General features: G+C 37.0%; 1 protein-coding gene across 9 annotated transcripts in view; it reads right to left on the bottom strand.

Annotated features, from left to right (window-relative positions):
- LOC114648491 (mannosidase, endo-alpha) overlaps positions 1–16,354 on the bottom strand; it is a 55,947-nt gene extending 39,593 nt beyond the window's left edge. For 2 of the 9 annotated variants that reach the window (XM_028797553.2, XM_028797554.2), the window contains exons 1-2: positions 16,280–16,354; positions 2,346–2,470 (exon numbers count right to left, since the gene is read on the bottom strand). The gene's annotated coding sequence lies outside the window, so the exon portion shown is untranslated. Of the gene's footprint in view, positions 1–2,345; positions 2,471–8,553; positions 8,681–16,117; positions 16,246–16,279 lie in introns of those variants that run through there. The other 7 variants (XM_028797557.2, XM_028797559.2, XM_028797558.2 and 4 more) reach the window with 6 other exon arrangements.
- Between the last annotated feature and the right edge of the window lie 5,020 nt (positions 16,355–21,374).

Raw genomic sequence — 21,374 nt, 5'->3', positions numbered from 1 at the left:
CTTACAATGACAAGAGGTACAAACCAGCTTGTGATGCACTAACAACGGCTGCTGCCGCACCCCCATCACACGAAGACAGCCTGGCAGCAAGCCTGCAGCACATTCCTGGCACACTGGCGACCACAGCACGCAGCAACAGTTGTTTTATGTTTATTTCTGTGCAAAACCATTGCTTTGTGTGCTTTTTAAAAAACTACATTTTTTGGAAAAAATATTCAGCCCTCAAAGAGTCAATTAGGAATGCAGTAAACTACTTTCAAAGTGACTGAATATGTAGCAGGTGTCACTAACGATGAGGAACAGTAATGCACAGTACAGACTTTGTCACCATTTTCAATCATTTTGTGCTTCTGTGCGCACCAAATATAACTGAAGTATATCCTCCAGTAAGCCATCCACTGTAGCTAAATTATTTTGGATTTATTAATTGGATTTAATTAATTACATTAATTAATGGATTAATTAATTACATTTTTTTTTTAAATATATTTTCTTCATTTTCTGGCTCCCAGCTTCATAGTTGCTGTATTACTAACATTAACAGCATTGTGAAAAACTCTAAATTTATGGGCTTAAAAATTTGCCTGTTACTCTAAAAAGCTAACCTTCTTATGAAAATACTGTATTTCTATTAAGAAGGAGAATTATTTTCTCTAGTAGTAGTTGAAGAACATAACTACTATGAAGTTACATGGACTACCCTAGCAATATTTGAATGGAACCACATATCTCTATTTATTATTATAAGCATTCCAACTAATTTCATCTTAATGAAACATATAAAACATCTTGGAATACTCCTTACTTTACTGTTACAGGTTATAAAATAAAAGGAGGCAATAAATTATTATAAGCATTCCAACTAATTTCATCTTAATGAAACATATAAAACATCTTGGAATACTCCTTACTTTACTGTTACAGGTTATAAAATAAAAGGAGGCAATAAAACTTGAATATATTTAGTGACAGGCAAAATAGTTTGATGCTCTGTGTCAATAAATTATGTTGATTAGAGACTAGAGTAATATTTACAGATTTTTTACTTGTGCAATATTTACAGATAACAAAAATTAACAATTCCATATTCTACTGATCAAAAAACCAATGTAAACTCTCCAACCTTAGTCAGTTTTGAAATTACTTATAATACCAGATTTATAATGTGGCAAAAAAAACGATAATTCAAAACATTTTACCATAATTAAAAACAAATTCTCAACTTTAAAAAAGAAATTATTTCATTTTATCCTCCAGTAAATACATGCAACCTGCCTACTGGGATATAATAATGTAATTCTGTCAAGTGAGTATCATTCCTCCATCCATCCATCCATTATTCAACCTGCTATAACCTAACTACAAGGTCACGGGGATCTGCTGGAGCCAATCTCAGCCAACACAGGGTGCCAGCCCACCGCAGAGCGCGCACACACACACACACCAAGCACACACTAGGGACAATTTAGAATCGCTAATGTACCTAACCTGCATGTCTTTGGACTGTGGGAGTAAACCGGAGCACCCGGAGGAAACTCACACAGACACGGGGAGAACATGCAAACTCCACGCAGGGAGGACCCGGGATGCGAACCCGGTCTCCTAACTGTGAGGCAGCAGTGCTACCCACTGCACCACCGTGCCGCCCGAGTATTATTCATGCTGTTTATAATTATTACTAGTAATTCTTAAATAAGACAATGCATATTTTCTAAATCTTACCTAAATCCTAAGTTCCCTGTCTAATAAGCTGGGGAGCTACACTAATGTTTCTTCCACCAATTAAACATTTTGCCATACCATTTCTTTACTTATTCTCTCTGCCTAAATCTTATTTTTTTTCTAAGCAACTTTCCTAAAGGGAATCAAAAATATACTTTACAGTTCTGCAAATGGTTTCAAAGACATGAACATATCAAGTGCAAGCACAGAACTTAGCCTCCTTTTATCTATATCAAGCATGGAAGAAACTGAAATATATGTTATGCACACCAATCATAAGAAGAGAAATTATATTAGTTCACAGATATGGACTTCTAAAAATATTTCTAAAGGATTTCTTCCATCTTTTCATTTTCTAACTTGTTTACAAAGTTTAGGGTTGGAGGAAGTAAAAGAACTACATCAGCAGTCTAGGGAGGAAAACAAGGAAACAACCGTGAGCCAAGCAGCAATCAGTAACATGACATACTTATGCACACACCTACACTTTCAAACATGCAATCAAACTAACATGCAAGCCTTTTGGTATGTGGGAAAAAATCTACAAGGAGTACATGTAAATATGCAGTGCTTGCCCAGAATTTGAGTCCAGGATTCTGGAATTATGATTTAGAAGCACTAACCTCTGCCCTACATTCCCCAATGTTTTTTTCCTGTATTAATAGTGAGATTTCTGCCTTAGTGCACTTCAATGTGAAAGGTGTGTTCTTACTTGACAGACGTTTTCCATAATCACATGACAGGAATCCTAAGAAAAATGAAAAAATATACATGTTATTCTTTCAATTTTGTTTGTTATTTTTTTTACTTTGCTTTTATAATGGCAAAACAGTAACTTGATCTTGTCACTGCTAGAAAAAGCTAAGATTAATTTCCTATGAAATTTACCAGGTTTCCATTTAAAATAGCTGATACCCTGGTGAACATCAAAAGCTGTACTGAAACCCCCAAACCCAAAACCCAATATACAAGTACTTTTACAATACATGTTAATTTTAACATTAAATTTTTTAAGTGCATTAAATGTATTTTTTCTTTACAAGTAAAATAATGTATTTTTACAGTATGTGCCAACTTCTCAAATGCAATAAATGTTTTATAAACCTGCTGTTTATAACATATTTAATGTGTATGTTTTCCCAGCAACTAGAATATATGTGGCTGATTTTGATTACGGATACTTTTTAAGGAACAATAAAAATTCTTCCAAACTAAAAAAAAAAACAATTAAAACTTTAATCTCCAAATCACAACAGTGGAGAATCAGTGTATTCAAATGGTGAGATTTACTCAGTTTTCTTTTTTAAGTACAGTAGTCAACTCAACTGCCTTTTGATTTATTTTTTTCCTCAACTATGTTATCCCTTACATATACTGTATTAAAGACAGAAAACACAAAGGCAAATATTAACATTTTCCTGTAGTATCTTTTAAAGAACAAGCTGTCTTTCCACTTGCTGCCAAGCGATGAATGACTTATAAAAGATGCTGACTATGCACTCACCATCCTGTACACCGCTTCTCACAGCAGAATGTTGAGAGCAACAGTGAATGCAGTGAACACTGAGCTTTTCATCAGAACTTTAGCCAAGTTATCTGGTTGAACCAGTAAACCCCCGATTCTCTAAAGAATCGCAAATCCAAGAATGGCAATTACTTTCTGTTCCCTCCAATCTTTGTAGGGATGTAAGATCATGTAGGGTGGGAGCCTCTTTGGAAAGTTTTCATTTAATGAAATAAATATATTTGTAGTAAAGCTGTTTCTTTTTGGAGTCATGACTCGTTTGGTTCTGGTGTTTCAGAAGCGTGCTGTAGGTGCCTTCGTTCATTGTTTTTATCCATGCAGTCTCGTTTTTTGTTTTTCTTTGGGTGTGTTGTTAGCTAGAAGTCGTTTGCTGTTAGGAATCATAATTGAACCCCTGACCGCAGGCACTGTGGAGTAGCTGACTGCTGGCACTGCCAGTAGTTACCACTACCTCAAGTTTAAATACATACACATATATAGATAGATGCCGCATTCACTGTATTTCCCAGTAGAGACGATACATCAGCCTTATTGTGAGTGGCAAAAGTGCTGTTTAAACTAATACAGGTAGACGTGGAAACTGGGTTTTCTGATGAAAAAACAATAATGTTTAAAACAGTATCGTTTACATACAACAGATTTTGCCGAATCGTTTAAATGCAATTATTTATATCCATTTATACACTAATAATGGCAATTATTAAATAATAATAATTATTATTATTATTAACCATTCCCCCCATATAAGTAACATTTCAGGGACTGCCTTCTTCTATCTTCGAAACATTTCCAGACTTTGTCCTGTTCTTACGCAACACAGTACTGAAGTATTGTTTAATGCCTGAGTCACGTCACGTATAGATTACTATAATGGTATTCTATCTGGCATCCCACAAAAACATCAATCGCTTAGAACTTCTTCAAAATTCTGCTGCCAGGATAATATCCTGCTGTTGTAAATCCACTGAACATATTACACCTATTCTCTCTCAACTTCACTGGCTCCCTGTTAACTACAGAATACAATACTAAATACTGCTCTTAACATTTAAAGCTCTCCACAACATCACTGATCTCCTCCAGACTTACACTCTTCTTGCTCACTCAGATCTTGAAATTTGAGAGTATTCAGTCTGGCAATATGCTGCAGCCTTAGTTTGTGGAAGACAGACACAACTAAAGACATTAGCATAAAATGATGGTTGTCAATTTCAAACTGTATTTCCTCAATGTGCTCCTTGAGAAAAAACATCATCAAGTTTGAGAAATGTTAACAGCTAACAACAATCTATATAGTGACTAAATTTGTTTAGCCAAAATGTTGCTTGGAGGCTCACTTGAGCACATAAATGCATAGCTTTGCTAGCTTAGTCTGGCTTAGCTAAAGTAAAGATTATAAAACAGGATTTTCTAACAGCCAAATATAACCAAAACAATTGTTCAGCCTTACCTACGAAATGTAATCCCCCGGGATCTGGTTTGGAGCATTCAACGGTTTGTACAATCCCAAGCAGCACATTATTCATTACTTCACTCCACAGCAGTGCCACTCACAATATGGCTGCGACATTGACGTACGATTCTGCTAGTCATGAGGCGTCTAGTTATTCTATGTCTATGTTTAAATATGTCACCATGGCAACTTGTTGGCGTGCACGCTTTATGTCAAGTTTAGTTTAGTTTACAGGTTGTGTTGTGTTGTTTGGGCGCCACTTATTGACTTTGGGAAGCTGCTGGGTTTGACTGTTGGGCGCTGTGTGAGTGAGCGTGCGCTTTTGGCACGGGTTGCGTCTGGCATCCGTGAATATATACAATCTTCGTAAACATTACTAAACGAAGGTTTTATATTCGGTGGTGTGAGCGTTCGGGCGGCGGTTGCATTGTGACCTGAAGTTTATTTTACAGGTTGTGTTGTGTTGTTTGGGCGCTACCTACCGAGTCTGGGAAGCCGCTGGGTTTGACTCTGGGGCGCTGAGTCGCAGTGCACGTGCGCTTCTATGCGTCTGCCGTCCTGTGTCCGTGCATATATACAACCTTCGTTTAGTAATATAGATCTGTTAAGCAGTAAGTCTTTTGTGAAAAAAATACCAAGTTAACACTGCAGGCAAACAGATTTCCAGATATATAATTACTATTTAATCTGTAAAGCATTCAAATGTGTGTGTAAATTGGGAGTAAAGGAATTTTCAGTTTATTTTCCAGAGACAACTGACAGACTAGAAAAATACAACTATGTAAACAAAAGGTGTGCAGTGATACAACGATACCACCCCTGTTCCACTTACGGCGATTATACATTAAATACAACAAAGCACAAACAAAACACACACACAGTAAAGTCCATGAAAAACGACAACGGATGAAATATAATGATGTAAATAGATAGTCCAGAGATCCGCACGTTGAATGGGAATGTAAAGATAGTCCTACTGGTAGTTCCTGAAATGGTGAAGATGGGTGGATGGGTTCAGGAACACTCCTTTCTTCGCAGGATGGCCATTAATCCACTTACAGTCCTCATGTACACAGGCTGATGGCAGACAATCCAGACCCCAACCACGAAACGATCCAAGACAAAACGAATAAGTACAGGTAACCCAACAGAAGGCAGAGAGACAGGAACTTCAAAAGAAAAAAAGTTTTTGTAATTTTTGTTTTGTCACCAGCCCGCTATTTAAAAGCCGCGCTGACATCCTTTGACCCCAACAGCCCCTACACCCTCAGCAGAAGACCAATCAGAGCCACTGCAGGGACTGGTGGGAACTGCAGTTTCAAATTCTAGTAGCACCGTTACAACACTCTCGGATTAGCCACTTTCACCATCTCAAGCCACGTTTTCCTCTACGGTTGCTTCCTGTTCTCTCTACAGTACAGTATTGCCACGAAAAAAAACATAAAAAATTGTGGAGGATATTTGCGGTTTCCGCTAACAATTATTAGTTAGGTTCTAAGGGAAAATCCGCAAACGACTAAGGCCGCAAACTCTGAACCACAACTTTACGGGGGTCTACTGCATATTAGTAAAAACTGCATGCATCTCACACCTCTTGAGCATACAAATGAATGAATAAGCACATGTGGATTATGCAACATGAGTTATGTGAGAATTTTTTTTTTCCATCTTTTCAATGAATGTTTTTCACATCATTTCCCATTGTCCAGTGTTGGTCACTATTTGATCCCATTCAATTAGAATTTATGCCATGTACTATCTCCACAAAATCAAAATGTAAATTTTGCCACCACAGCCTCTTCAATAGAACAGAGTGACATGCTTGTCAGAAAAATTAAACATCTGTGTATAAAGCCAACATTGCTTTTGGAAATAAAATATTGTAACAATCCTTAGTTTCTGGGCTGCTTATGACAAAAATAAAAAGTTTTAGACTGACTGCTTCTGAGTTCCTATAGTTCAAAAAGACACTAATATCAAAGATTTCTGAATTCAAATAACTGTTATAGCTTCAATTTGCTTACCTCACACCTTACAAAAAGGTGTGTATTCAGTTCTCTGTCCAACCTACACTTGCAAACTGGCAGACTGAATTGTCAAAAAAAAAAAATCTTTATTCCGCAAATCCTAAAGTGTCTGAGTATATAACCAAGTAATGTACAACCCCTGGCAAAAATGATAGAATTACTACTCTGAGGATATTCATTCAGCTGTTTCACTTTGCTGCAAAAAAAAAAAACCAGATATGGCACAAAACTGTTTTATTTAACAGTAAACATTCTGGCATTATAAAACATGCCTCAAAAAATTAATTGAAATTGTTGCAATCAATGGCACACTTTTTGTTCAAACAAAGTAGAGCAAAAAAATATGGAATCACTCAACAAAGAGGGAAAAATTGTGGAATCATTAACCCAAAAAATTACAGTTAGCACTTTGTTGCATCTCCTCAGGCTTTTATGACAGCTTGAATTCTTTAAGGCACTAGTAAAAAAAACCCAATATTTTTCATCAATCAGGTTCCAGCTTTCCTGTATAGCATTCAAAAGACCAGATTTGCAGGAAGGAGCCTTGTTTTTGATTGATGGAATGAGAAGAGTCCAAAATTACAATGTATACCATTACATTTACTACAGATGTAATGATTACCATCTCCCCTGGTCCTTTACCTGACATGCAACCCCTTATCAGTAATTAGTGTAGAAATTTGCTTGTTTACTTTAGGCAGTCATCTTTATATGTTTCATTGGAACAGCACCAAAAAAAGTTCTCTTGGCTAATGCAGATTTGTTATTCATCACTGAATATAACTTTCATCCAATCATTCCACAGTCCTTGATAGCTTCTCTTTAGCCCACTATAACCTTGTTTTCGCCTTTTTAGGTGTTAATGATATTTTACTTTTGGCTTTTCTGTATGTAAATCCCATTTCCATCAACTGATTTCTTACAGTTCGGATCACAACCTTGACTCCTGTTTCTGCCCATTTGTTTTTGATTTCTTTTCTTGTGCTTTTCCTATTTTCCCAGCATATTGCTTTGAATTTTCTGTCCTGATGCTTTGACGTTTTCCTTCGTTTACCTGTATGTTTCCTTTTTTACATCTTTCCCATTTTGTTTGTACTTACTCCAAATTTTAGACACAGCTGACTGGGAACAACCAACATTTTTTGCCACACTCTGTGCTGAATTACCTTCTTGAAGGAGTTTTATAATCATTTCCATTGTTTCAGCTGACAGCTGTCTTGTTGGGGCCATGTTTCCTGTCAATCAACTTACTTGCAACAGCTCGTTAAGGTCTGCAAGCACTCGTTTTTAACTGTAGACTAATTGGCCTATTTAGACTTGTGCAGGGATTTGTTTTAAAAATGCAAATTACTAGGTGATTCCATAATTTTTTATTCATTGTTGATTGATTCCATAATTTACTACTCTACTTGGCCTGAACAAAAAATGTGCCATTATATACAATAATTTAAATTAATTTTTTAAGGTATGTTTTAAAATGCCAGAATGTTCAAGCTGTTAATTAAAATAGTTTTGTGTCATATCTGATTTTTTTGCAACAAAGTAAAACAGTTGAATGATCATTCTCCAACAGTAATGATTCCATAATTTTATCAGGGGTTGTACTAGGATTGTATTACTGAAAATTACCATAATTAATATGTAATTCCTTAAATACTGTACTCTGTAAATAAAATGATCAACTTTAACTTAAATTATTAAAGTTCAAATGGTATACAGAAACTTAGGCATTCTGATTATAGTAACTTCTCACAGCAATAAGGATTCATATTCAATATCAGGCTCTGCACTCTACCAACAGCTATATTGTGTTGAAATATACTCACAGTATCCACATGGACATTTCCTGGATACTCAAATTTACCTCCATATTCCAAAGATGGCCTAGTAAAGTTAACTGGCAACTATGTATCTGTTGTCAATTGCAGGCTAGCTGTGTATGTGTTATTATAAAAACCTGGGGCCTCATGTATAAACGGTGCGTACGCACAGAAATGTTGCGTACGAACCTTTCCACGCTCAAATCGCGATGTATAAAACCTAAACTTGGCGTAAAGCCACGCACATTTCCACGGTAACTCATTCCTTGGCGTACACAATTTATCCGCCCAGTTTTGCAGACTGGCGGCACCCAGTGTCAAAGCAGTGCTACTGTTCCTGTGTGATCACTCTTTCTTTCTTAAATCCACATTCCTGGCGCGGCTTTATAAATACACTGAAATTAACTGCATATTGTTTATTAGTGTAATGCATCTGATTGTAATTAACCTGCAGCAATATAATGGTCCAGGGAATAGCCATAGTATTCCAAATACCAGAACTGCTTTGGCGTTGTTACGCTCACTGCATGTTCTTTCAGCTGATCCCGTTAAGGGTTGCCACGGCAGATCATCTTTTCCCACATTACTCTCACTGCACCACTCGGAGTATTTATATCACTGTATCTGAGTGGGAAATCACAGCAGCAGCTGATTGGAAAGAGAATTATCGGTACACAGCATGAAGCAGACGCTGCCTGAGCCACAGCAAACGCTTTAGTCCCTGTACGGACTTCGCGGTTTAGAAACAGTTTAATCCCAAGAACTCTAAACACATTAAATCAGTCCATCAAGTTCTCCTTGTAGAAATGTTTGGACTTATAAGTACAATTACCCCACTGTAAACTTGCACTACAGTTATAATATTGCACAACCTGCGCCACTTTATAAAGCGCGTATTTACATGTGATGATGGTATTCATTTCTAAGACGAAATGCAGCAAAACATGTTGATTATATTATACAGATAAAACTTTAACTTCATTTAAATAATCTGTATTGTTAATAATTAAACATGTGAGGACACGGTGCCGCAGCGCTAGCTAGTTCAGTAATTGTTCCTGCCTTGCGCTGTATTCTTGCTGGTTCTGACGCGACACTGGAAAGATAGACGGATATAATAATTAAACACGTATTACTAAGATATTTCAATGTTCCTTAAAAGTTTTGAAGAATCGAAGTTCTAAGCTTACAGATGGCTTCACGTCTATTACAGAGCTGATTGTGTGGCGATTGAGTTTTTGGAGAAAGAAAAGTAAGGACAGGAATTGGAGGTTAGTACGTTTGAAAGAGACAGTACTGCTGTGATAAATTATTTAATTGAAGGTCGCGCATGGCGCAGCAAGCCTCTTGCGTGAGACATGAACAAGCACTGCGCCACCGTGTTCCCATGTTTAATAACATGCTTTCATTCCTATCATCATGAAAAAGATACCACGTATACATCTAAGTATTTTAATAATTCAGAGAGCTGTAATATCACGAATGTAATGGATTATGTGTCCTGTCGGAGAAAGAGAAAACCCGTTTAAAAAGCAGGTAGTGATTCATACACATAGAGCACATAGAAGATCAAATACAGAACAAAGCATTTAACATGCCACTTTAGCTACAATAGGATTTGAGAAACTAGTAAATTAAACGATTTTAAGATGAAGTTTATGATGTTCTACTTTAATGGCAAAATAAACTACGTGATTAAAGTGGAAATTTCGAGATTAAAGTTGACATTTCGTGCTTTTTTCCCCACTGTGTGCCTTTTTTTTGTCTGTACCCTAATAAGCTTTCACATGACACTCAGACGATGGGCTACGACTCGCTTTTTCACGGCGACTTTGATATGTGATTTCCTTTTTATTTCGGGCACTGTGCGACTTTGTGAATTTGATCTTTCGAGTTTCTCCGACACTCTGTCACTCGATCAGCTTCCTTTTGTTGATTATACCACTGTTTAAACCAACAAATAGTACGTTTTTCCTTTGCCTCCACTTGGTATTCGCTGAAATTCTTATATTTTCTCCCGTGCTTTTCCCATTGTCTTTTCACAGAAGGCTATTTATATTGATTTGCATATTCAAAGAGGCGTAATTCTGGGAGGAGTTGGGGCGGGACAGAAGGCGCGTGCACATGCGTTACTTTTCACGCAAATCGGGATTTATGTAGTGGAAGAATGTGAAAGTATGCGTGCGCACAGATTCCTGCATCTGGATTTTTCTGTGCGTACGCACAATCCCGCTTTTGTGCTTACGCCATGTTATAGTGTGAGTTCTACGCACGGCATTATACATGAGGCCCCTGATGTTCTAGTGTTTAATCCCACTATATATTAAGCACTGCCAAAATTAAATCCAGATGTTAGTTAGCTATTTGCTGGAAATAGTGGGTGCCAATATACTGCAAGACAAGAAAACACACATATTCATACAGTGCAAATTCAGCATACCATTCCAACAAACAGTACGCCTTTGGACTGTAGAAGGAAACTGAAGTGCCGGAGGAAGCCTACATGAATGGATGTCACCTGCAAACTCTTCAAGAAAATACTCCATCCATCTAGCAAACGGTCTTTAACTAATTTAAGGTTTGGTGGTCATGCCTTCACTTTCTTCACAAAATAGGAAAAACTATATTACATGTACGATTTTTAAAAAATACTTAACCATAAAAAAACCCAGAAGGAATCAAATATAACAATAACTTCTTTGCATAATATATTCAACAATGTATGGCTTATGTCCATGTTTAATGTGTTTTTGTGCACATGTCTTGGTACATCCCATTGCTGAAGTTAAGTCTAGTTAAAATTAACACTTAATCCTTTAAATGGAAGAAAAGTTAACACTTATTACAAAGGTCGTTGCAAAACACAAAAATGCAAAACAGACAAATTTATTCTGCACATATTTTTGTTAAAGTGTAAAACGTGCTACAGCTCATGGAGTAAAATACACTTTTTAGCACTAAATTAATTCTAACCATATACTTGGCCTACAAAGTAATCAGCAGAAAGGTGCCAGCAAACACTACTGGGTCTCCTTGATACCAAAAGCAATATGTCTGCTTAATGCTTCACTGTAACAGTGGCTGATAAAGAAGATGTTTTGCTTTAAAATTTATTCCTTTTGAGTCACTGTGGTGTGTGTTCAGACCATATTGTGTGTGTATATACATTTATGTATATATCTATCACAAATGCTATCACGCTCCTCCCTGTTAAACAATACTTTCATTAAAATTCACATTAAAGTTGCACTTTTTACACTTTGTTTATTTTTTTTAACTGTATATATAGTTCATGGATGCATTTGACTGGAACTGTACTGATTTGAATTTATTTTTTACAGGAACTGTACTGATTTGAATTTATTTTTTACAGACTTTATGAACTTTGCCTTGACTGGGTTCGCAGCCTTGGGGACAACTGAATCTTTCTGTATCCTGCGTTATACGTATGTGGCTGTACATTGTAACCGCCGAATTCTGGTATCTTCATGTGTATCCATAAAATCTCCTACTATGCTTCTTCTGCTGCTTACTACTGCCGCTCACCTGTCCCTCCCACCCCACCTGTCTCACCTTCTGTGCTGGGCTGATTCTCTCCTACTATTAGATAAGCATTGCTCTGTAGTACACAAAAATACTCTTGTGACAAACTTCTTCATATTAAACAGTTTGTCCATAGCAAATGGTCATACTGGAATGTCCTAAAAGACACTGGCACCGTGAAATATTTACAGTGTGGGTCAGGTCACAGCCTACGCTGGGCTGCGAATGGAAAGTTCAATGGCAGCATTTGTTAAGGAATATGACGTTCCATTCATGGCTTTGGAAACAGTGTGCCAAATTTGCAATCTGTTAAAATAAACTGATCTGGAACTGTCCACAACGGATCTTTGTCAACTAATATTGCATTGTTTAACTCAAGATCTCTTAATGGCAATATGCTGGTGCTGTCAGAATTCATTACAGACTTCAACCTTGTAATGCTATGCCTAACACAAACCTGGCAAAAACCAAACAATTTTATGTCTCTCACAGAGGCAACACCATCAGGATACATCTACGTTGCAGAGCCTCGCAGCTCAAGACAAGGCGGAGGAGTTGCAGTAATTATGACAGGAGAACTAAACATCAAAAAATCCTAATTGACTGTCCATTGTCTTTTGAGGGGTCTGGCTCTTAAGCTAATAATGAAATCAGGTCCTGTCTTACTCATTGTTCTCTATCGTCCCCCAAAATACAATGTATTTTTTTTATCTGATCTGACTGAATTACTAACACACTAAAGTTCCCTTTCACAGAAAGTTATTCTTCTTGATGATTTCAACTTACATATTGACATTACTACATGTAAGCCGAGAAATTAATTCCTATCCTTACTGGACTGTTTTGACTTGGTGCAAAATGTTGATTTTCCTACTCACTATGGTGGTCATATATTGGACCTGATCTGTGCATCTGGCTCATCTGTCAGCAACATTTATAGCATGATTTGGAGCGCTCTGATAATAAAACAGTACTTTTCACTGTCTCATCACCTCTCCCTCGTCTTACCTGTAAATGTCAAATTTTTTTCAGACACCTTAAAAATATCTGTCCTTCTATCCTTGCTATTTCTATTTCTGATCTTTTTTTTTGTCTTCACCTATTCCATAAACACTAGTCTTATTGACCACTATAACTCAGCAGTAGATAAAACAGCTCCTTTAAAGCATGAGGAGGTTTCCTTTAAGTGCTCATGTCCATGGTATAATTCAAAGTTACTGTCTATGAAAACCTTGAGACAATTTCATGTAAGACTGGCCTCACCGTGCACATCCAGGCTTTCTCTGACCATCAAAGGGCTTACTTACAGGGACGCACTAACTGCAGCCAAGAACACAAATTATGGCAGAACAATAGAATGTGGCCATGATAAACCAAGGGGTTTGTTCTTTGTAGTTAATAAACTACTTCAACCTACATCTGGCCCAATTACCTCCTCTACTGAAGTCTGTGAAAAATTCCTCCACTTTTCCCACAATAAAATTAAAGATCTAAATAATTCAACTAACATAAACCTATCATCCATTTATATCTTTCCCTGTCTTTCAACTCCATCCAGCTCTTTTTCTAAATTTTCACCAGTCATATTTGCATTTGTTAATGACCTGCTTTGTAAGATGAGGCCCACTAACTGTGTACTGGAGAACCCATCCCCACTACAATTCTTAAATTCTGCCATCATGCTATAATCCTGACTGTTACAACAATAATAAATACATCCCTTGACACTGCCTTTGTGCCGGCCACTTTTAAAAACGCTGTTAAAAAAGTCTGGTCTTGATGCTGACAATATTAACAATTTTGGCCTTTTTCTCACTTACCTTTTCTGTCAAGTTCTGTGACTGTGTTGTGGCCACCCAACTCACCAATTATTTAACTTCCAATAATTTGGCTGAACCCTTTCAGTCTGTCTTCAGAGTTCAGCACAGTTGTGAAATTGCTCTGCTTCAGGTAACCTATGATTTGCTTATGGCAACAGACTCTGGACAAACCAGCATATTAATTCTGTTAGATCTTGGTGCAGCATTTGACACTGTCAGATATGACATTCTACTGTCCAGAATGGAGAAAATTCTGGGTATCTCTGGCACTGCCCTCCAGTGGTGTTAAGTCCTATCTGACTGACAGGCAAGAGTTCGTTAGTCTTGACAACAGCAGATTCAGCTCAGTGCCTGTCACGCAAGGGGATCCCCAGGGCTCTGTCCTTGCCTCTCTGCTCTTTTGTATCTATATACTTCCCCTTGGTCAAATAATTTGTAGCGATGGACTGGGTTATCACTTTTATGTAGATGATGCTCAACTCTATTTCAATGTTAAAAGTGAAACTTAATCAGGGCTTTCTCAGCTCACAACTTACCTCACTGAAATTAAAACCTGGATGGAGCATAACTCTTTAAAATTAAATTGCAACAAAACTGAACTCCTGCAAATTGGCACTAAGGCACAACTTAAGAAAATTGGCTCATTTTCAGTTACTCTTGATGGTGATCTCATCAGACCTTCGTTTATGAAAGGAATCTTGGTGTAATTTTTGATTCCTCTCTTATTCCACCCACATAAACCATATTTAAAACTTTCCTACTTTCACCTGTACAGCATATCCTATGTTTGAACATTCCTCTCCTTTTCTAATGCTGAGAAACTGAGCATCCTACATTGATTATTTTAAATCTCCACTGGCAGGTGCCACTTCTAATCTTATATAACAGCTCCAGTTGATTCAAAACTCTGCTGCAAGAGTCCTAACACAGACCAGCAACAGCAAGCACCTAACACCAATCCTGCGTCACCTCCATTGACTCCCTGTGTCTTACGGTATTGAATATAAAATTCTATTAATAACCTACAAAGCTTTAAATGCCCTTGCACTGGACTATTTCAGTGATTCTTCATCACTATGCTCCTGTTCGCCCATTAAGGTCCTCTGATTCTGGCAATCTTGTTGTGCCCAGCACTAACCAGCACTCTATGGGTGACAGGGCCTTTAGCTATATAGCGCCCAGACTTTGGCATGACCTCCTTAAATTAAATAGATCAGTTGACTCCATTCTTTTAAACAACAACTTAAAACTCATCTGTTCAGGAAGGCTTTTAACTTATCCTGACATTCGGCCTTCTCTTTCAGTCTTCCGCTCTGTCCAGATGATCAGTATAATTTGTGTGTATAACACTATCACAAAAGATGTTATTTGCTAGGCTATTTAGTATTGAATTCAGTATTTTATTCTGGTTTATTGTATTTTATTTAATTTAATGCTTTTGTATATCCTGTATCTATATGTTTTAGTGTTCTATTGAGAAAACATTTGCATCCAATGTTACATATGGCTGCTGTTCCTTTATGAGTCTCTGTGAAGCACCTTGAGCATGGGAAAGGCACTATATAAATAAAATGCATTATTACTATCTAATCATGTATTTATTTAAAGGGCTTCTGTAAAAGCAAAATTTCACCCTGGGGGTTTGTATAGCACATTTTCATTAAAAACATGGAGCTTAAAGTGCTCTACAAAATGTAAAAGATGCAAACAATAAAATAAAAACAAATTTGAAACAGATAAGAATATAAATGAATACATGAGTCAAACTAGTCAAAGCTGGTTAACACTTTTGTATTTACCACTTCCGTTCTTATCTTAGACATTTAAATTTTAAAGACGAATACAGCGATTCACTTGCCTTTGGCCACGTAAGTCGTATAGTGATAAAGGAAGTAATTATTTAAATAGGAAGTCAAATATAGACAACGGTTTTAAGGCACTGACTCGTGCAAGCTGAAGCTCCGCCAACTTCCCAGGTGACATGTTGGGATACTTCTACTGGATTGTCTTTTCCCATGAAAATCAGTAGCACGCGCACGTTTAACACCCTGTAATCAACACCAACTACTTGTTATTCACCGTCCTCCGTTTTAATGTTAAATTATGCACGAAATATAATTCCCATCCTAAAGAGCAACTCGTTCATTCGATTAACTCAGTCTGGAATCAAACTCTCCCACTTAACAATAAAACTAACGCAGATATACCAGTTGCAGATGACAGCTCTCTCTGTTTTCCACAACAAACCCTTTTCCACTTCCGTATTTTACTATTATTGGCTTTATCCCATCTGCGATATCACTTAAATAAGTCCATACTTAAATATTCGACAATCTCTCGCAACAGATAAGAGACAACATTTCACGTACCAAAGTCCTACGACAGCAGTCCTACAATACAGTCGACTTAACTGGTAATGATACTTTATCTGACAGTAAACCCGCCCCCTCCTTACCATGGCTGATGGGATTTGTAGTTTTTAAAGCAGTTTCCCACTACTATAATAAAGCAATTCAAAAATCTTAGTAAACTACATTAGCCAAACGGCAAAGGAGAGTATTATTATTCTACTGGGTGTTTGCTGGGAGGATGACAGAAACATGGTAACGGATATTGTTTAAAGTTTCGCGAATGTCACATAAATAATAACACTGAAATACTGTTAATAAATGTTTATTAGCACGTTTCTTCGCACACAGTAAATAGGTGCTATTCATGTCTGGTTATACGTGTTAAGATACGTATAGTTAGAATCGTTTTTATAAGAAAATTGTTGAAAACAAAGTTCAAGAATTAGAAATTGGCAATGATTTCGTTATTTTGTTAATTTTGTCGCTGACTGATATAAACAGGCTTTTTTAATTTATTGAAAGTACTTTAAAATATATTTGAACTTCACAATACGGGAAAACGAATCAATAATAAATGATGTCGCAATGTATACTGTACATTAAGCGCTATCAGCGCATGCTCCCAACCGCTCTCTTTATTCATTAACTATAGTGAGATGCTCTTATACATTTTTAAACGTAATTATACCCAGAAACATCTGTATTGATATTTATTTAAATAAGAAAAATATTGGTAATATTTTAATATTTCTTTATGTACGGAGAATATTTTGCACAAAAAAGATTTATTACAAGTGTGCAAAAACGTGGTACGAAAGTTACCAGAAGGAAAAGGAAACATGGGCCCTTAATCCTAGGTTAGTTTGTTCTAGAAATAAAGCATAACGTATAGGTTACCATTTTATCTTATACTGTTAAAATTTGTCAGACATTCTACCAAGCTCATCTTGATACCCTTCAGTGATCAAGTTGTACTTTTAACGTTACTTTTTACAGCTTGGACATTTGTTACTGTATTGTTATCTACAATTGTTTATTTGGTAAAGCCACTTATGATGTTGTTAATGTATATACAATTTAGCTGAGTCAATGAATAATATTTTTACAACATGCACTGACATTTCTTTACACGTGATATATTGCACAGTTCATGAATCTCTGCATTATTCACAGCTTATACTTCATGAAAATAATGTGTTGCTTTTCCTTGTGCCATTGACTCCTTTTAAATTTGCATGGAGTCGCAGGATTTAACCTGTAAATTCCTGGGATAACAACATGTGTGAACAAAGCTTAAATCAAGTACTCCAGAAAACTGAACCTGGCAGTTCAGGAGGAGAAACTCAGTATAACTTACAGAAATTTAACATGTCTAAATATTAATAAAACAAGGAAGCTGCCTGGTTAAGCACATTAAATATTATGGCTGTCACACATAAGATGCACTGACATTGACACAAGTGAACCAGTTATAAGCAGAAGTGCCCTGATTATTATGCAGTGCCTCCCTTGGCTAAATTGGAGCCCTAAGTGGAACCTCTTCCTGGGCCCCAAACACCCCTCCCTGAATCAACTACATTAGTATTTTTTATAACAGCTTTAATTTGAACAATAAATATATAAATAAATAATAAAGAAGCATACATCACAAATTTAATTATAACTTTTTGATTTGCTTATTTTATAAATGAAGGGCTAATTTTTACATACAATGCAGGATAAATTCTTCACAAAATTTATAACCATTTAGTGGATAAATAAGCAAATAAAAAAGAAATACAAAAGAAAGACAACAGTTGTATAAAGCATTCAAGACAACTAACTCTAGAATTTACAACCCCAATTCCAATGAAGTTGGGACGTTGTGTAAAACGTAAATAAAAACAGAATACAATGATTTGCAAATCCTTTTCAACCTATATTCAATTGAATACACTACAAAGACAAGATATCGAATGTTCAAACTGATAAACTTTGTCGTTTTGCAAATCTTCACTCATTTTGAATTTGATGCCTGCAACACGTTCCAAAAAAGCTGGGACAGGGGCATGTTTACCACTGTGTTATATCACCTTTCCTTTTAACAACACTCAATAAGCATTTGGGAACTGAGGACACTAATTGTTGAAGCTGTGTAGGTGGAATTCTTTCCCATTCTTGCTTGATGTACAACCTTAGTTGCTCAACAGTCCGGGGTCTCCGTTGTCGTATTTTGCGCTTCATAATGCGCCACACATTTTCAATGGGAGACAGGTCTGTACTGCAGGCAGGCCAGTCTAGTACCCGCACTCTTTTACTACGAAGCCATGCTGTTGTAACACATGCAGAATGTGGCTTCGCATTGTCCTGCTGAAATAAGCAGGGACGTCCCTGAAAAAGACGTTGCTTGGATGGCAGCATATGTTGCTCCAAAACTTGTATGTACCTTTCAGCATTAATGGTGCCTTCACAGATGTGCAAGTTACCCATGCCATGGGCACTAACACACCCCCATTCCATCACAGATGCTGGCTTTTGAACTTTGCGCTGATAACAATCCGGATGGTCCTTTTCCTCTTTGGCCCGGAGGACACAACGTCCATGATTTCCAAAAACAATTTGAAATGTGGACTCGTCAGACCACAGCACACTTTTCCACTTTGCGTCAGTCCATCTCAGATGAGCTCGGGCCCAGAGAAGCTGGCGGCGTTTCTGGGTGTTGTTTATATATGGCTTTCGCTTTGCATGGTAGAGTTTTAATTTGCACTTGTAGATGTAGCGATGAACTGTGTTAACTGACAATGGTTTTCTGAAGTATTCCTGAGCCCACGTGGTAATATCCTTTACAGAATGAGGTCACGGGCATCCAGTGTTGGTATTCGGCCTTGCTGCTTACATGCAGAGATTTCTCCAGATTCTCTGAATCTTTTGATGATATTATGGACAGTAGATGATGAAATCCCCAGATTCCTTGCAATTGTACATTGAGAAACGTTGTTCTTAAACTGCTGGACTATTTGCCCACGCAGTTGTTCACAAAGTGGTGAACCTCGCCCCATCCTTGCTTGTGAACGACTGAGCCTTTTGGGGCTGCTCCTTTTATACCCAATCATGACAAACACCTGCTTCCAATTAACCTGTTCACCTGTGGAATGTTCAAAACAGGTGTTTTTTGAACATTCCTTAACTTTCCCAGTCTTTTGCTGCCCCTGTCCCAGCTTTTTTGGAATGTGTTGCAGGTATCAAATTCAAAATGAGTGAAGATTTGCAAAACAACAATAAAGTTTATCAGTTTGAACATTCGATATCTTATCTTCGTAGTGTATTCAATTAAATATAGGTTAAAAAGGATTTGCAAATCATTGTATTCTGTTTTTATTTATGTTTTACACAATATCCCAACTTCATTGGAATTGGGGTTGTACTACAGGGCATATAACAGCATTGCAGCATTAGGAATACTAAAAGAAAATTGGGAAGAAATGTTCTGTGAAAGGTAATGATGGCCCAAAGAGGTTCTTTCAGCGTTTTAGTAGAAGGAGGAGGTGAAGTGCATTAGAAACAGAAAGGCCAAATTAAATATACTGACTGCAAAATAATGAATGGACTACATTTCCATTTTTCTGAAGTTTTAATGTGTAAAGAAGTCAATAATCTGCCAGCAGTTGAGACTACCAAACAGATAATTAGTGATTTTGAAAATAGTACAGAGAGAGAAGTGCTACTTAGATTGTAAAGGATCAATCTAAGATGTTGTTGGGACAAGGTAGTAAAGTACTTAAACATGTTTTTATATACTGTATATACCTGTGTTTGCAAAGACAACAAAAAAAGTGATGACCACACTTAAGGAAGCAGGCATTCGAGTAAAATGAAATTAAGAAGCTGTTGATAAAGAGTAGATTGAACAACAGAAATATGTTGTTCTCCAAGTCACGTGGCATCCTGTCAAACAGGAAGAAGAAAAATGGAGCAAAGGAGCTCAGGCGCAGATGTGAGGAAGAAGTAGTAGTGTTGTGAAAAGGAGAGCAGCTGAAATAAGGAGAGAGGGGGCGCAGATTGGATCATGGCAGCTGACGTTAGTGCCCCTTTCCAGAGAGAGAAAGAAACCTTGCCATACAATCAAATGCCTGTACCTACAGTCAGGAGCTGATTGTTGCACAAAGCAAGAAAATCAAACTGAAATGCCAAAAGTTTCATTTGCAGCATCATCATCTGGATCACTGATAGAGGTATTTCAAAGAATTACTGGTGGTGAAGAGGGTCAAATTGGAGATACTAGCCAAGGAGTTGTTGCTTTCAGAGGCACAGTTTGGAAGTCCCTTGATTTCAGTTCCAGTTATTCTGCCTATTGAACACTAATTGTGAATCAATGTAACTGTTTATTACCAATTTCACTCCTGAATAATGATGTTAAGATACTCTCAAAAATTCTAGCTAGAAGGATGGAGGAAGTGCTGCCCTCGGTAATATCACAGGATCAAACTGGATTTATTAAAGGCCGACATCTATCTTCCAATCTCCGACGCTTGTTTAATGTTATATATTCACCAGCAAAATCAAACACCCCAGAGATATTACTATCATTAGACGCAGAAAAAGCATTTGATATGATTGAATGGAACTACATTTTCACTGCATTGGAGAAATTTGGGTTTGGTCCAAATATTTGTGCGTGGATCAAACTACTGTATACCAATCCAGAAGCTTCAGTTTGTATTAATAACATTTGCTCAGACTACTTTAAGCTAGAACGTGGCACCAGACAAGGATGTCCCTTGTCGCCACTGCTGTTTGCAATCGCTATTGAACCACTGGTGGTTCACTGCCGAAATTCTTATCAGATAAAGGGGATTGTCAGAGAAGGACTGGAACAGAAAATTTCTCTATATGCAGATGATATGGTTTTATATATATCAGACCCAGAAAACACTGTCCCGGCAGTTCTAATAGCACTAACAGAATTTCAAAAGATATCTGGTCTTAAAATTAATCTGAATAAAAGTATACTCTTTCCAGTGAATTCACAAGCATATAAAATTAGATTGGACACCCTACCCTTTACCTTAGATAGATAGATAGATAGATACTTTATTAATCCCAGGGGGAAATTCACAGTAAGCAGATCAGTTTA

This window comes from Erpetoichthys calabaricus, chromosome 3 (genome assembly GCF_900747795.2).
Source record: "Erpetoichthys calabaricus chromosome 3, fErpCal1.3, whole genome shotgun sequence".
NCBI lineage: Eukaryota > Metazoa > Chordata > Cladistia > Polypteriformes > Polypteridae > Erpetoichthys > Erpetoichthys calabaricus.
The sequence above is the reverse complement of the archived record's forward strand: the minus strand, read 5'-3'. Positions and strand labels throughout refer to the sequence as shown.